General features: G+C 38.8%; 1 protein-coding gene across 2 annotated transcripts in view; it reads right to left on the bottom strand.

Moving 5' to 3' along the window:
- DPP10 (dipeptidyl peptidase like 10) overlaps window positions 1-18,040 on the bottom strand; it is an 863,493-nt gene that overhangs the window by 137,638 nt on the left and 707,815 nt on the right. The gene's annotated exons all lie outside the window — the stretch shown is intronic.

The raw sequence follows: 18,040 nt of genomic DNA, 5'->3' as shown, positions 1-18,040 counted from the left end.
GTTTGGGACAAAGGGTTCCTGCCACATGCTAAAGCTCTATAAGCCAGGGAATGACATCATCTGTTTTTCCCCACACAAGAAGACACCTGGAAACACCTGAGAAACAAACACTGAACCAGGGGAAGTGCTGAACCCAGGCTAAAGGGATTTCTAGCCTGTGTATGAAAACCTGAGGATTCCAAGCTGCAAAGCAAGTGTAGCTTGTGCCTTAAGAATCTGCAGCCTGCTTGTATCATCAGCCAGGGTGAGAATGTGCTAATTCCTATCCTACCTTTCTAGTATCTTAAGCTTAGTTTGCATTTTTGTTTATTTGTGTCAGGCAGGAACAAGTAATCTGCTTTGATCTGTTTGGTATCACTTATAATCTTTTTGTAATTAATCAACTTATTTTATGTTTTAATCTAAACCAGTGAGTTGGAGTGAAGTGTGTGGAAAATCGTAGCTCAAGGGGCAAAGCCTGTTGCATATTCCTCTCCACATTGGAGGGGCGGGGGAGGGACTCTGTGAGCTTTCACTGTAGAGTTCCCTGTGCAGCGCAAGATGGTATAATTTGGGGTTTATGCTCCAGAGGGTGTGTGCGCCTGGGGAGCTGGGAGTTACCTTGACTGTAGCCTTTCTACCGTTGGTTCATGCAGTGGCTGGCCACGGAGCCTGCATGTAACTGCAACTGGGTGTGTCCCTACCTGTGTGAATGCAGGTGGAAATGTGGGATCGGGAGAAGGTCTGAGGGTTGTCACAGCATGAGTGGGTGCCCAGGTTGATGAGTCAGTGGTACTTAAATTCCAGGTTACACCCTGGGGGGAACCCATAACAAGGGAAATAAATATAATCTGAATTTTACAGAAGGGGAACTATGACAGAGAAGTTCATGCCTTTCCAAGGCCACACAAAGAGTGAGTGGCAGAGCTGGGACAGAAATTCAGGAATTCCTTGCTCTTGCCCTCATGCTTAGTTTGTGAGCCCAACATGTCTCTGGAGTTATTCTGCTAACCCTAAAAACACACATACTCAAAAGAGTCTGATGACAGAGCTACAGGAATATCAACATGATACACAGCTCATCTCCCACCTGTGAGTGATGAGTATTCTGCCTTTCTCCTTTATTTTACATACCATATCATTTGTGAATCTGTTCAGTTTAGCTGCCTTTTCCATGCCATTGGGACATTCTAACTATTGCATAGCCACTAAACAGAAACTTTTACCTTACTTTTCTAACATTAGGAAATGATTAAATGAAGTTATCTGTGATTTCTTCTTATTTCTCAAAAAACACGATGAAAATGCCTTTATGGATGTTTTATCCTAACAAAACCATAAAATGAATATTTAAAAAAATATGCTTGTTTCTAGATCTAATAAAAATATTATCCAGTGATTTCATTTTAAAATTAGGCAAATACCCACACACACACACACTCTATGTGCCAGTACCATGGAGAGTTCACATGGCTCTCACTGGTTAATCAGCACTCTTGAGAATTATTTCTTCTTCCCTATTTTGTCAGAATATAGAAAAGAAAGGTTTAAATGAAAAAAGCCACACTGAGCTTAGAGTTTAAAAAAAAAGATAACAATAAATATGAACAATAACTGCCAATGAAGATGTCAAAATTATAACGCTTTTAGGAGTCTCCATTGCCCTGTACCTTGTATAGCCTTTTGCACCAGGGCAAACTAGCTGTAAAACACTAGCCCACTACCCAATCAGAACAGTAGTATTTTACACTCACAATTCTTTGCCATTTAAGCAGAGAATGCTTATTTCCCCTGAAGCTCATTCTTTTTAAATTGCAAAGCTCATGAATATTTTACAGAAATGTGCCCACTTGCATTCAAGGGAAAACATGTTTAATGACTTGAGATAAATTTTAACTGCAATTTAAGGGTTTGATTAAACAACGTATGCATAATGCTTGTTTATAAGCCAAATACTAGGTATATTACTTAGGTACCGTGATATGAAATATTCAAAAAGGCAGGAAACAGACAAGCGTGACCATAAATATGTGATTCCTGATGCTTTCAAGGGCTAAACATACATCAGGTATAGTTACTGTGCCATGTCTGAACACTGTAAGTAGTGCTTAGCTTTCATAAATTCATAGATTTCAAAACCACAAATGACCATTATGATCATCTAATCTGACCTCCTGCAAAACACAATCTATAGAATTTTACCCAGTGATTCATGCATCATGCCCACAACTTCTGGTTGAGCTAATCATATCTTTAGAAAGACATCTAGACTTCACTTGTTGTTATCCTGCATTCCCAGAGTCCTCAATCACTCCATATACGGTACTTCTCTGCTTCCAAAGTTGGCAGTGATCATTTGTGAGAAGGACTAGATCGAATGTTTTTCTAACATTGACAGGGACTCTGAAGTTTGGGACTCCTTAAAACATAGCATTTATATTTTCATTTTCAACCCCCTCCCTACTAACCCCCTTTCTCTACCTTTACACTAACCCAAATTAACCAAACTTTTTTTTTTCAATTTCCAAATTTTATGCACCTTTGAGTCACATATCAATGTTATTTTGGGGGGCAGCCCTCAAACTTTATGAATCTTGGTGGAGAGAGAAACCCTGTACTTTAATGTACTGGCAAATGTTTTTAGAGCCTCACCCCCCTAAAAATTCCACTCAATTCTTAACTGAATGATTGCATGCTACCTGTGCTACACAAATGTGATTTTTGAAGGTCAGGAGTTAATTACATTTTGGAAGGACTCTTGCAGAATTGCTCCCTCATCACCCACCCAAATGCAAGTCACCAGTACGGGGATGGGAAGTAGGCAGAAAGATTTCAGCTCCTCCTTGCCTACCAACACTAGTCAGCAGCTGGTCAACTACACAGGAAGGGCAGGGATATGCTTCACCTCTTAAAGAAATGTTGCAGTGCAATCAGGGAGCTCCCTAAGGCTCCCTGGGTAGTTTGTGCAAATCCACATGCCCCCTGCTGCCACCACACTGCTATTAGCCCTTGTTATTTCCCTAATTTCAAAATGAAACCACGGGACTACATTTTTATTTGATTTTTTTAAATACATCAAATCTTAACTATTCAATTTTTAAAATAAATTCCTACAGCTATTGCAGTGTTTAAAAGATCTGTTCCAGACTTAGTCATTCTTCCCCAAATCAGCAGGACTAAGCAGGGGGTATGGCTTCACCGGGTTGAACTCTTAATTTCATCTACAAATCTTAGCGGCAGCAGTGTACTCTCCACGCTTTCCTCCAAGTCTTTTATAAAAATATGAAAATGAATCATCAAGTCTTGATACCAGGCTTGAAGCCTTTCCCTAATTTGACATACAACTATCAATAATTATTTTGTTTATGAACCCCCAGTTCATTCTGTATCTATAACACACTATTCCAAACTCTCTAAAAGAATCCCATGCGGAAAGATGGCAAATGACTGACTGACATCCAAATGTATCTCTATATTTCCTTGTCGGCCCATATTATTACTGTAACTAAAAGGATATTTTTAACTTGATATCACTTTTGTGAATGCATTACCATGTTATCTTCAAGCTGCCTGCAGTTTGATTGCCTTATTATTGGCTCTAGTAAATTACCCCATTTTGAGGTTAAACTAAGGGGTTTATAATTTTCAGGATCTGTGTCTGTTTTCTCTCTCTATGTTTGTCTGTATCCTTCTGTTTCTTTTCATCTTTGTACGCTTCTCATCTTCTCCACTTTCTGATTCAGTCTCTTTCCTCTTCATTGTCTTTGCCTTTCCTTTTAATTTTCTCTTTGGCTCTATGTTTGCATTCACCTCTCTAATTCCTTTTCTCTTTTTACGGCCTTACTATCTATTTCTCCTTCTTACAGGATTGCTGCAGAAGATGGGTCAGCCTCTGTTCCTGCACTGAAATGTAGGGTCAGCTGTGTGGGAAATGACAAGGATGGTATGATCCAACTCAGTTTCCCTAAGAGTAAAACATTTCAGACTGAAGCATGGTGTTGTTCTTTAGTCTCCAAATGCTAGTGCTTACTGTTGACAGACATGTAGGAGGAACACAAAGTAAAACACTGGTTCAACAGATTTACAATTTCCCTGTTCTACATCAGCAAGATGAACCCACAAATTGGAAACCACAGGGCAATGAGGGAATGCTGAGATCATTTACTGCAGGCTGAGGCCAGCATAGTCAGCAGTAGAACTCTTAGGGAATTTTTTAAAGAAAAGCTTTTAAACTGGAAAATACCAATTCATTGAGATTGATTTTTTATGGGGGGGAGGGGAGACTCAGTTTCAATACATTTTTCAAATAGAAAATAAAATAAAAACGTTTGAAAACTGTCAACATTTCAAAATTGTCAACATTTAAATTAAAATAATTTTTTCCCCGAGAGCTTTTCAGCGTTTCATAATTTAATCTAATTATCACCTTGACCTTCATCCCTCATATAGATTGCACCAATCACAACATGTCTTCCATTCTTCTCTTGCCCTGGCCTTCCTTTTCCATGTGCGACCATGCCTTTTCATGATAAAATCTTCTCATTTCTTTAGAGGTCAGCCAAGTGGTTATTTCAGTTTTCGTGGGTACCACTCAGCGACAGCTGTAGTCCATCAATTGTCAGTGAGCAAAGCTATATGTCTGGCCCATTGCATTTTACTCTACCTGCTTCCAACAACAACGTCCTGCACTCCATTTTTTTGTCTGATCACTTCATCACCCTCTTTGTGACAGACAATTGTTGCTCCTCTATCTTCATCGGTGCCCATGTTTTGCTGCTGTATAACATTGCCAGCAGTACTGTTGAGTTGAAGAGGTTGGCACGTGTTGCCTTGTTGATTTTTCCTTCGAGAACATCCTTAATAGAATTGAATGCATGCCAGCCAGTTATAGTTAATAACAATTAAGAAATAAATAAAATTATATTAATAATACATTGAAATTGAAATTAAATGTCTTTACTGATGCAATCCACATTTTAGATGCAGGTTTTCAGATCACGGGAAAAGTTTTCCATATCTCAAAATATTTTTGAAGGTCAGGAAAACCATGTCCTGATCAGGTCTTGTAAGCAGCTTGAGGGAAACACGGTGCCAAGGGAGCTGGGAAGTCTTCTGAAAGGTCTGACTGGCTGTGAGAATTCTCAGATTTCTATGTCTGAACTAGTTTCCCAGCACATCTCCAGACCCATGATTTATATACCCGCCGCTGGGAGAAAACTCCACCCACAGAGGTGGACAGTGCTTCTGAATTTTCTCACTTAATTTAGACCCTACAATGAGACCAAGTCCTAGCAGTTACTAAACTTCTGCAACTTCTTCAATGGAGCAAAACAATATTTATATTTCTTGATTATAGTTGTTATTGTTCTGATTAATCTTGTCTTTTTTTTTACTACATGAATTTGTGTCAATAGAATTTCTAAACAGTAAAGATTTCTCTATAGAAAATAACATTTTTGTGTCATTAAGAAAATTACTCTTCACTGGATTAATTACCTGGAACAAGCTACAGAAGAAATACCTGAATATTAAAGTCTTCCCTTACTTTTCTAAGAATTGTTGTTCTGGTTTTTATCTTGATCACCCTGATCAATGAGGTATTTAAGCACATGCCTAACTTTAAGCTTGTGAGTTCTCCCATTTAACTCCACCTCAGAAACTTTATACTATTCAAACAGATACCCTGATTCCTCTCTCACTTACTTTATATTTGTTTTCTGCCTACATATCTCCACTGACTTCAATAGAGTTACCCGTGATTTAGGTCCTAAGGCACTCTTTGCGGCAGAGGTCTAACTCAGAGGACAAGGTGGTCTCTATTGCTAAAAAGGTCATACTGGCCTTCAATATTCAGCTTTCCTTTGATGGATTTATATTTCCTCCTCTATTTCACTCTCTCAGGCTAACTGTTCATTTAGAAATTTGAATCACATATTTTTTTATAATTTACTACTAGTTTTTATTATTTATGAACCATTATTTAACAAATGCAGTTAGGGTCTGCATTTGTTCTGCGTGCCAGAGAACAAGGCAAAAAGTATATGTTTCTCACTAACATAACAGTAAAAATCTAGATGCAGGTATGCCCATACATCCAGAAAATCCACTTCAATATAAAGGAAATCAACGGGCAGAAAAGAGAAAAGAAGAAAAATCTGAATTTTATATTTCTAATTATTCTTATATCAACATTGTATTCACAGAAAATTGCCCATCACACAAGTTTAAGGCCTTCCTCAAAATTGTTAATGGTTTTATCTTGTTTTTCATTAAAAATAGTTTCTAGTTCTTACAGTTATGAAGATAATTTTTGCCATGTGGCCAGCATATTCCTGGGCCCTGATCTTGTAGCTCCTCCACACAGCCAGATTCCTACTCTCTTGTGGAGCCCCACTGAAATCAGAGTTGTTCTACAATGGAAATAGGCCACTGAAATCAATGGCAAGATGTGACTTGACCCTAACATGGCCACGTAGGAGGTAACCTGATGCTTAGAAGGCTAATTCCCTCCCACCAAAAAAATCTATACTACATCTAGCTACTGTCCAAATTCTGCCCCTTTGGGTAGGAGATGCATAGGAAGCAGGTAGAGAAGTGATGCCAGCATTGTGTTAAGTTCTGTTCATTCCCTCTGAAGCATTTGGCGCTAGTGAGTCAGAAGGCAGGATACTGGGCTGGATAGACCATTAGTCTGACCCAGTATGTTCTTATGTATAAGACATAAGATGATTCAGGGCTCACGGCACGTGTCCTACAAAAATAAAATCTAGTATTTTCTGAAAACAGCAGCATGTATGCTGCTTTGCTGTGCAGGTGGCCACACCTTCCAGCTAAGAGATCACCTCCTCTGGTGATAGGGTCAGCCCAGCTAGAACTCCCCAGAGCACTGGAAGCTTGACAAGTTTTGCACACAGATGGGTGGCTAGAGGTTGCAATGAAGGGTCGCCCTTTGTCCTTTACTCCTACTTGCTCACTTGTACAGAAGAGGGCAGGATATGACCCCAGCTGAGTGATAATGTCAATGAGGAAAGGTGTGTGTTCTTTAAACTCCATGCAAAATTGTTCCATGTTGTAAGGTAATGAAAATCTTCAGTGCAGCAACTCTGGAGAAGCTCATAAAGCCTATATAAAACTCAACTTATTTTGTGTGACCTTTCACACAGAAGAAAAGTTGAAATGGTTTATTTCAACAATGTATCTTAAAAAAAAATCAGACTGAGACTTGTCTGTCAAGTTTCAGGCAGAGCTAAATTTTCTTATAAAAGGGTTTAAAAAAAGAAACCTTCCTCAAAAATAGGGTTTTCATGGAAAAGCTGACAAAGCCATAATTATAGTGGCAATAATGGGTGCTGCTCTAAAATACTATATTTCTTCCCCTTGAAGATATTAATTTACTTTTTGAAATGTTCATTGCTAAGATTAAGATTAGGTTTTTGAAATGTGTTGAGGCAATTTATGTATGAGCAAAAATATACTCTCTCCTAAATGTACAGAATGCTAATTTAAAATGATCTATCTGTCATAATATACATTCAATCACCTACTGAAAAGTTAAGCAAGTTCTTCCTCCCTCTCTCCAACCCCATGAAATTGAGTAACATCAGACTATTGTTATGCACTGTGAATACAGCCATACACTTCTAAAGTATAAGGGCTCTATTTCCATTTTTATTGAAAAAACAAAAAGAAAGGAAAGAAAAAGAAAAGAAAAAGCTACACAGATTTGATACGACCTTTTCAGGAAGTACATATTCTTTGTAGGAATAGCACTATCCTAATATCTTGAACATAACCCACAAAATTTATGTCAACATACCTCAAGGAAAATCATTACTCCATGCCATGGGTTCTCAACCCGTTTTGAATTATGCTCCAATAACCTTCTTTTTTAAAAAACTTTGCGCTCTCCCTCTCCTCTTACAAAATGGAACTTTCCAATATAATCTAGATGGCACTGGGCCATTAATATACTGATTCCATACCAGGTCAGAACAAAGGTCCATCAAGCCCAGTATCCTATCCTCTGACAATGGTCAATGGCAGGTGCCCCAAAGGGAATGAACAGACAGGTTATCATCAAGTGATCCATGCCCTGTCATCGAATCCCAGCTTCTGGCAAACAAAGGCTAAGGACGCCATTCCTGCCTATCCTGGCTAATAGCCATTGATGGACCTATCTTCCATGAATCTATCTAGCTCCCTTTTGAACCAGGTTATAGTACTGGCCTTCACAACATCCTCTGGCAAGGAGTTCCAGAGGTTGACAGTGCGTTGCATGAAAAAAAGTTTCTTGTTTTCTTTTAAACCTGCTACCTATTAATTTCATTTGGTGGGCCCTTGTTCTTCTATTATGAGAAGGAGTAAATAACACTTCCTTATTTACTTTCTCTACACCACTCATGATTTTGTAAACCTCTATCATATCCCCCCTTAGTCGTCTCTTTTCCAAGCTGAAAAGTTCCAGTCTTATTAATCTCTCCTCATACGGAAGCCATTCTATACCCCTAATCATTTTTGTTTCCCTTTTCTGAACCTTTTCCAATTTCAATATATCTTTTTTGAGATGGGGTGACCACATCTGCACACAGTATTCAAGGTGTGGGGGTACCATGGATGTATATAGAGGTAATATGACATTTTCTGTTTTATTATCAATCCCTTTCTTGATGATTCCCAACATTCTGTTCGCTTTTTTGACTGCCACTGCACACTGAGTGGATGATTTTAGAGAACTATCCAGAATGAATCCAAGATCTCTTTCTTAAGTGGTAACAGCTAATTTAGACCCCATCATTGTATATGTATTATTAGGATTATGTTTTCCAATGTGCATTACTTTGCCTTTATCAACATGCAAACAGTTCAGTATATTAAATTCTACTTAAAATAAATCAGTCCTTTGATCCCGATGTCTAACCATGCACAGGCTTTTAAACTCACATACCTTCATATCCACAAAGTTTTCAGGGCAGTATTTCTCAGTTTCAGCACTGAAGAATGCTAGAGGGCATTGCGACTCTGTGCAACACCAGATTGCAATGTCACTCACTCAAATATAGCTCATGACGGAGGGGCAGCCAGGCCAAATCTAAGTGAGTGGTGTTGCGACCAACTGATTGAGTAGGCAGGCTCGCCATGCTCTCTTAGAGAGTTCAACATCCCTCCCTTTCCCCCCATGTGCCATTGAGAACTGATGCTGTTTGGCATGCCTTACTGCATTTTCAGGCCCTTTTTTTTCCCCTTGGTGCTAGAAATAGGATCCCAGTAATGTATGTATGTAATGAGGAAGCAAAGTATATAACATATATCTATATCATGTAGGCTTAGACCCTATTAGATCTCATAACTAGAAATATTAAGCCAAGTCAGTATTTGGATGAGAGACCTCTAAGGGAACCCTAAAAGCTGAAGGAAGTTGTTTTGGTTATTCAGTAGGTGGGACTCTTTATTTAGGACAATATTTGAATCAATAGCCCAATATGGTGCATTGAGGAATGTTGTGCTTCTGGAGGTGCCATCTTCTGCATGATGTAAAAACAAACTCTGACCAACTGAGCATAGGAATCTTGAGTATTTCACTCCCTAAGTTGAGGCTAGGAGACACAGAGAGCCAACACTTAGCCTCACAAATTGCAGGATTTGTCATATCTCAACATGCTTTGGTGGGCAATAGAACAGTTTTCTCTTGCTAACCGTGCGGCTAGTTTTGCACCCATTTAGGAGGCAGATGAGAAAACATAGTGAAAGATAGCTGAGAATTAGATGGGTGGGAACTCTGTAACCTTTATACTGGCTGCCTTGCTCTATGTTCTAAACTCTGCACATAACAGACATCTATGCAACAAAGTTACTGCCCCTACTCAATTGCCTGTGAACCAATGTTATAAACACAGAAGGGGAAAGTAAAGCTCAGTTTTGTGTCACTGATTTTTCAACAGACAGCAAATGTTTCAACATGAGTTGTAAGGCTCACATCTAAATTCAAATTAGATGTTATCTGCTGATAGATTATTAATCAAACAGAAATATTCAACTGAAGATTCCCCTTATAATTAAACTTTCACTTTGCATAATATGCCATTTACACAGTATCTGCCGAAGCAATCACTGCTATATAAAAGAAATGTCAACTTCAAAGTTGCTATCTCTTACAAATTATAAATTCTATCTTTGTATATTATGGTTATATGTACTAGACTCTTAAAATAATTTAGATTTGGATGAATTATATTTTTGATTCAGTCAAGTGGACATTTTTTCCCTTAATGGCTCAAGATAAAACAGATTATTTAAAACAGTTAAACAAAAAAGATTAAAAAACTATATAAAGACATCTGTAAAAAAAACCCAGAAAGCTAATCATCTACAGTTAATAAATACTAATGATAATAGAACATGCACAGAATAAATGTTAGGATTTATATAGAGTTTTTTCCTTAACGCACTCATGACAAAAGATATGTTACAAAAAAAGCAGGCCATTTTTTAAGAAGTGCTGAAAAATGGTAAATGTTACCTAGAGGGCTCAGCATCTCTGAAAGACATGTTTCCTTGTTAGGCTCTGAAATATGAATTTAGATGCCTGACTTTAGGCACCTAGATCTGAAATGTTGGTCACCACTTTTTGCTAACTCTGGCTTCAGCCACATATACTCTTAAAAAATGTTTTTAGATAGAATTTTTCTATTAATTCTTTCACTTGTTGTTGATTGGCTTTTGCAATATATCTATATCTATCTATATATCTTCTGACTCACATTTGAAATTGATCAGGTTTGGACTGATTAAGTAAAAAAAAAAAAAGATTCTGATGTCTTCCAAGAAGAAGTTCCATAAGTGAAGGAACCTACACCCAGGGCCGGCTCCAGGCACCAGCGAAGGAAGCAGGTGCTTGGGGCAGCCAATGGAAAGGGGCGGTACGTCCAGCTCTTCGGTGGCAGGTCCCTCTGTCCCTCTCTCCCTCTTAGAGCTGCCGCTTTTTTTTTTTTTCTCTTTTTTTGTGCTTCGCCGCTTGGGGTGACAAAAAAGCTGGAACCGGCCCTGCCTACACCATCAATGCTCTGCATTCGATTCCTGACGGTTTCACCTGGACAGGCAAAGGAAATCCTGAGACTATTTGCCTACGGCTTTCTACACCACTGCAAGTTCTAGGTTTCCTTTCTGTCTGAGAGTATGCATGTGTGTGCAGCTATACAATATAAAACTCCAAAGTGTACAGTAATTACTGAGATGCCTAAATTATCAAAATCATCTAAGTGATTTCAGAGCATAACGTGTATTTCAAATATATATAAGGTGCGTCAGAAAATCCTCCCCTGGTTCTGGAAGCATATAGGGTCTAGTATCCAAGAATTATTTGGTACTATGTACTTTGAAAACCATCATGCACACCTGTTATTGTATAAACATCACTTCACTCTGACCAATTATGCTATATAAAACCATTATTATTATTATTATTAATTAGCATTAACCATTCATTTTATATTTCTTCTCCATGTGAGATCCAATCCAGCCAGAGGCCTTGGCCAGTAAGCTCATCTGAGAAGCAGCCAAAGCGGGACTGCTGCACTAGGGGTATGGGATTAAAATGCAGTCTTACTGGGGACACCCTCTGGGGAAACAATGATCTAGGTGATGTCTCCCCTCCCCTTTGCCATGTGACCTAAGTTGGAGGAGAACTACAGAGAGGAACCAAGCAGAGACTCCAGCTGACAGGAGCAGGTACAAAAGCAGTCAAAGCAGCAGGGACCTTTAGACACTTCCTACAGTTTTTACTAGAATTCCTCTGTTCTATGCTGATTGGTTGTTTGCTGCAACTCTCTCCCTCCCCATCCCTCATAGTCTCTTCACCTCAGTTTCACTTCACACCTGCCCTCTTACCCTCTTCAGCTCTGAGCTGCCCCCCTCACTGAGCCCAGATTAAATAATTTGTGGGCCCCACACACTACGGAAATTACCACCCCATGCTCCCCCGCCCTTCCTTAGGCTAGAGCTCAACTCAAGCTGCTGCCAGCTCTGCGCGGCACAAGCAGAGTGCTGAGCTCCTGCACTGGGGCTGCTCAGCAAAGCGTTCCTACATCCCATACGTACCTACCCATCCCACACAGACTTCAGAATACCCTTTTCTCCCTACCCCACACACTGTACAGATCCCTGAATGCCACCTACTCCACCCCACACATATCTCACCCCTTCCACAGACACCCCTGCCCCTCCAGCCCCATGCACGTCTGTAGACCTGAGAAGAGGAATTCAGTTTTCCAAAGGATTTTGTGATTTTGGTTTTGAAATTTGGCTTAGTTCTGAAATTTGGCTTAGTTTTGAAACAGAATGAAAATTTCCTAACTGTGAAGGAAAATTGTTTAAAAAATGCTTTGGGTTGATCAAAATGTTTCATTTTGATTTAAACTTTTTAAATTTTATACGATAATATAGCATATAATAGTAAATTTTAAAAATAGAAAGGAAAATTTACTTAAAAAACAAAAACAACCCGTTTCATTCAAAAAAATATTGAAAAAGCCCAAACAGGGCATTTCAATGTTGCTGTGGATTTTTGTTTTTCTCCAAAACAAATGTTTTGTGAAAAGCAATATGATCTCACGAAGTGCTTTAATTTTGACTGAACAAGTTTTTCCAAAGGAAAATGATTCTGTCAAAATTATTCCAAGCTATGCTACATATGTGACCTGTTACAACTGTAGCTCTTGCATACACTGAAGAGCAGACAGGCACTGGTCCATTACAGCTCAGGCATTCCAGGTGCAGAGCACTCCTGCCTTGTGCTGAGGACCCTCAATTGCCACTGAAGTCACTGGAATGTGAGGGTGCTCAGAACTTCATCTGAGTACTCAGCACATTGCAGGACTGAGCCCTCAGTGCCCCAAAAGTGAGAGAAGTTGGAAGAGGCAGAACCATATCCCTTGTCCTGCTTTATGTTGGCCCAAAATAGGGCGACTACCATGGAGACCTGTGTCTTGCCACAATTCGGTCCTGTATTTATAACACCAGAAAGCCTCCTTTTGGATTTACGAATAGAGCAAGAATTTCTGCTCACAACATGGCCTGTGCATCCCCATTAAACCAAAGGCACAATTTGAAACATTAGGACAAACCAAACTTTTTTGCTATACTGTGTTATAAACACAATCATTTGAATTTACTCACCCATTAAAAGAATACCTTAAGAAATTACTCCTTTGGAAAGTTACTAACAGTACCATTATAAAGTAAGTTAATCACTGCAATTTACTTTGCAGACCACTGTTAATCAAACCAAAGCTAACATCTAGTCATCTCGATTAATTTAATTTATTTATTCCATTCCGGAAACAGCTCCTTTTGGGACTCCAGATAGATCTCTGAAAGAACCGGATGAAGTATATAAGAAGCACTTATATTTTAGACTGTTAATAGCGTTTGTTTGTTTTTAAATTATTTTTTCTACTTGCTAAAGACAACATATTGTTTGTATCACATATCTAACTTAGAAGACTGGTACAGAATGGAAAACATACCAGATTCTTTGCTTTCAGTTTTGGCAGCCTTAGTTTGTGACTATTTTTGATATGTGACATACACACATTACCAGTTGGTAAACTAATGCTTCTTACATTAAGATTTAGTTTAGTTTAGATTTCATTCACTTGGATAAGTACAATAATGACTGCACTGTTGATCAACTTCTTATGAGAAACATCTGTTGTCATTTTCCCCCACAATCACGTAATTTATTATCTTTGTACAGTGTCCCTTCTATATTGAATACCATGCCACCTGGTGCAGATCAAAGTGTGTGTAAATCCTGAATAGGATTAAGAACAGACTTCAAGAAGAAATGGGTTCCTGAATAGAGCTGGGCAAAATTTTTCAATCTATTCTTTTTTCAGTGAAAAATGGAGATTCGGGATGACCAAAATATTTTCTGAATTCATGTGGATTTCACTGAATTGTTTCAAATGGAAAAAAAGTAATTAAAAAAATCCCCCCCCAAATTTCATTTTTTACATTGTCTAAATGAAACATTTTTTCATTCAAAATAACTTTTATTTTGTTTTTTTTAATTTCAAATGCAAAAATATCTTCAAAATCTAACAGAAAAGATTTCTTTTGAATCAAACAAAACATTTAGTTTCACCCAAAACTTTTTTTTTTTTACACTTTTCAATTTGCTGGAAAAAAAAATTGTTTCAGGTTGATTTAAAACATTTTTTTCAGAATTCCCAGAGAACAAAAACACCCATTATTTACATAGCTCAGTCCCCACAGTAGTTTGACCTGCAATGCAGCCAGCACCCACAAAGGCCTTGCATGGATCAAAAACAGATACTGGTCAACGGCTAGAATCCACTGATACCAATCATGTTATGAAAACATCATCATAATGCAAGAAGGCTGAATGTAGACAATATATTTTCAAACAGAAAAAAGTAAAAAGCTGTAGTGGAGTAAAGTGGGCAGACGATCTGATGAGACTGTTAAGATATGGAGTCTGATTCTCCATTGCTCTGAAACTTATGTAGCCATTTACACCAGTGCAATAAAGAGTCGTTTGCATGTGGATTTGTATTGTACTAACAAAGGATAATAAAATAATATGATTAAAAGAACAATCAGGCTCTGAGGCAATTTCACATTTCAAGGATGCCATCAGAAAATGTAACTGGACTACGCGCACTCACTGCTACAGAAAATAATCTTTGCAGAGGCCAGTTAACTTTGCAGCAGTTATCCTATATCCGAGACAGACTGTGCCCGGACTGTGCAGAACATACTTCCCCTCTCTCCACAATCACCAGATAAAACAAAAAAATTCCATGGTAGCAAAAAAGAAATTGCCCGGTGTTGATAGACAGGTGGTTTAGACTAAATGTGGAAGAGAGTTTAGAAAGGTCTTTCGACTTCACCACTAATCTTTCACTAGATAAACGCTTCTGTACTTCTCTTGAAATTCTGCCATTCATACTAACTGCAGAGGTTGTCATGCTACTGTTAAAGAAAAAAAAAATGAAAGAAGAGCATTGAGAATAAGGCAGACAAACCAGACAAAAACCAATGCCCTACTGTCAAAGTTCAGGGCAGCTGCTCCTGTATTCCCCTGTGTGGTCCAGCAAAGACACTCACTCTTTGGTTTCCAGCTCCCAAGCTGTCATCTCTCTTGGGCAGACACACACATCTTTCTCTCCTAGGCTAGGTATTTCGAGGCTGCACAGCTTCCTGCCTACACTATTCCCCAGAAAAGTAAGGCTGCCTAAGCAGGCCTGTTCTACTTCTCACCTCAGAACCAGTAAACAATGTAATTGCCAGAGTTAAGCTACCACACAGCTCTTTCTAAAAAAGCATACTTATTCTTAAGGTGAAAGTATTTCAGAGAAAACATTGAAAACAATAAAATAATTTACACACATGCTAATAAGTTTACCAGACATCAGCAAAACTCCAGCAAAAGCTCTGGCTAGTGAACAGTCCTTCAAACCCCACCAAGAGGTTTTCTTGTTGTCACATGTTCATAACAACTGCTAGCTCAGAACAAACACCCCCAGGAATCAGAGACTCACAGCTTTATAACATTTTTGGATATTTGATCTGTCTTCATGTGACAGGTGATCCATCAGTCAAAAGGTCCCCATCTCCTTTGGAAGCTTCAAAGGCTGGATTCTTCCATAACTCCTCCTCCTAGAGATTTCCAAGGAAATCTACTCAACTAACTGTTCATTCTTGTCTTAGCCCATTACTTAAAGGTTATAACATTTCCCAGGGTTACATTAATTATGTCTCTTAGGCAAGTTACACGAAATCAAACAATAGCACAAACATTTGCATTTTAATGCAATGAGCTCCTAAGATACTTACACTTAAATTTAATTCAATAAGGTTTATTCAGGATATTGGAGGCACACCTACATCCAGACTTTGTCACACTTGTACACCCCTGTCCACCGCAGGTTCTGAGTAACGTGAATGTCCCAAGATCCATGGAGCAATCCTGTGCATCTTGGGATGTCCACAGAAAGCTGAGGGATTCATGGAAAGACCAAGCCCCTTCACTTGGGGAGGGCTAGCTCAGTGGTTTGAGCATGGGCTTGCTAAAGCCAGGGTTGTGAGCTCAATCCTTGAGGGGGGCATTTAGGGATCTGAGGCAAAAATCTGTCTGGGGATTGGTTCTGCCTTGAGCAGGGGGTTGGACTAGATGACCTCCTGAGGTCCCTTCCAACCCTGACATTCTATGATTCTATTATCTCCTTTTTCATCAGATTTCTCTGTGCTGCACATCTCAGTGAGGACCTGTGCACACAGGGTTCTCTGACACCAACTGCCAAGAAACTATCCCTGAAAATGCAGAGGGAGAATTCAGAAGATCAATATTGTCTTATGCAAACAAAACCCCTCCGGTTGGAAGGAGGGATGATACTGCAGAATATGGTCCTCCTCCAGGTCCTCCTAACTGTGGATTTAGGCTGTTGACCTGCTATGGAAAGGCCTTAATGAAAGCAAAGAGGTTTTTATTTAGCTTCAACTCTTTCCTTTTAGCAAACATTCTTTCTCTGCTGAAATTCAGCAATTTTCCTATCTTCCATAAATTTTTAAAGAGGGCGTGTCCTGACCCTGAAGCTCTCTAAACAACTGATTTATCAGCATTGGAGGTCCCTTCCAGTCCTACATTCCTAAGTCACTGTAATTTTCAGATTTAACAGTACTGTTTGAATCTTCCTGCACTTAGCATTGAATCTAAATACTCAGGGACTGATCTGAAGCTCACTGAAGCCAACAAGAGTCTTTCAATTGATTTTAATCGTTTTGAATCAGGTCCTTAAATAGCAGTGGTGATGAAGAAGACAGCAAGGCAATAACAACACTTTCCTCTTAAACCCAGACCTACCCAGAGGTGATCAATGCATTGTCACCTCAAGGCCAGAATATTGCAATATTGGGTTGAATACGAAAAAAATACAGAGACTTCAGCTTGCCTAATATTAAACTGTTCTTTCCTGAGTAGGATAAATCAGCAAAAGCATCTCATGCAGAGGTTTTCTCTTTACATAACCTCCCATTCCAATTCCAGGTCTGCCTTAGGCTTCCTGATCCTTATTTTCAAAGCTCTCCAAGTGATATCCTAGCCTCATTGAAGTCAGTATGAATTTTGCCCTTGACTTCAATAGGATCAAGATTTCACTGTGCATGGACTACTAGAGCTTAGCTACCCCAGGGACAACCCCTATTTCGCTCTTCAGCTCTTTGAATTACTGAGACTACCACGATCAACAGGGATGGTGCACCTGATGTAGAAAAGTATGATAACTCCCAGGGAATAAGGATAGGCTGATTTGGTGGTTGGCCTTCAACTGTGGAACTCCCTTCCACATGAGATAAATTCATGTTTCACTTCTTGTAGAGACATGCATCTTTGCATTTGGCTTTCCTCTATCAAGGAGTAAGCAAGGTGGCCCTTCACCTTTTCTTGATGTCTTCCTCCTAGAATTACAACTTAGGACAGCTGGGCAAGAGAAGACAATCTTTAGACAACAATGATGCTTCTTTCAATTCTAGTATTTGGCTCTTCTATGTTAGGAGAGTATTAGCTACTTTAAAACAGCTGTTGTGTAATAAGGATCTGTGTGGGCTGGGGATGCTAGTCACAACAACAGAACAAATCATTTTAAGGATTTCTTCAAATTTCAGTTACTTAATTTTTGACAGAGGCAGTTATTTCCATAGCAACACAAGTATTCTCTTAAACAAATATATTTTAAATACCACAGACATCAGTGTATAATATCCTACTTTGGTTTACATTGTTTTGAGGGCAAATCAATGTGTTTTGGCACAAACAGTTTTTCCCTCTAATTTTCATGTTTATCAAATGTTTTTTATGCTGTTTCCTTTTATTCATGAATTCCTTTATGTATGCTAAATGTAGTTTCTCTGTAGCAGAAACTACAAATTATGGAGGAAGAAGGGAAAAGGAAGATCTGCAGGAAAGCTAGAATGCATCTTCTATCATTTGTTTCTTGTAGGGTCACTTGGGCATTGCTATGAAGTTAAAGCATTGCTAAATAAT

This window comes from Gopherus evgoodei, chromosome 11 (assembly GCF_007399415.2).
Source record: "Gopherus evgoodei ecotype Sinaloan lineage chromosome 11, rGopEvg1_v1.p, whole genome shotgun sequence".
Classification (NCBI taxonomy): Eukaryota; Metazoa; Chordata; order Testudines; family Testudinidae; genus Gopherus; species Gopherus evgoodei.
Note: the sequence above shows the minus strand (reverse complement) of the source record. Positions and strands in the feature narration are given on the sequence as shown.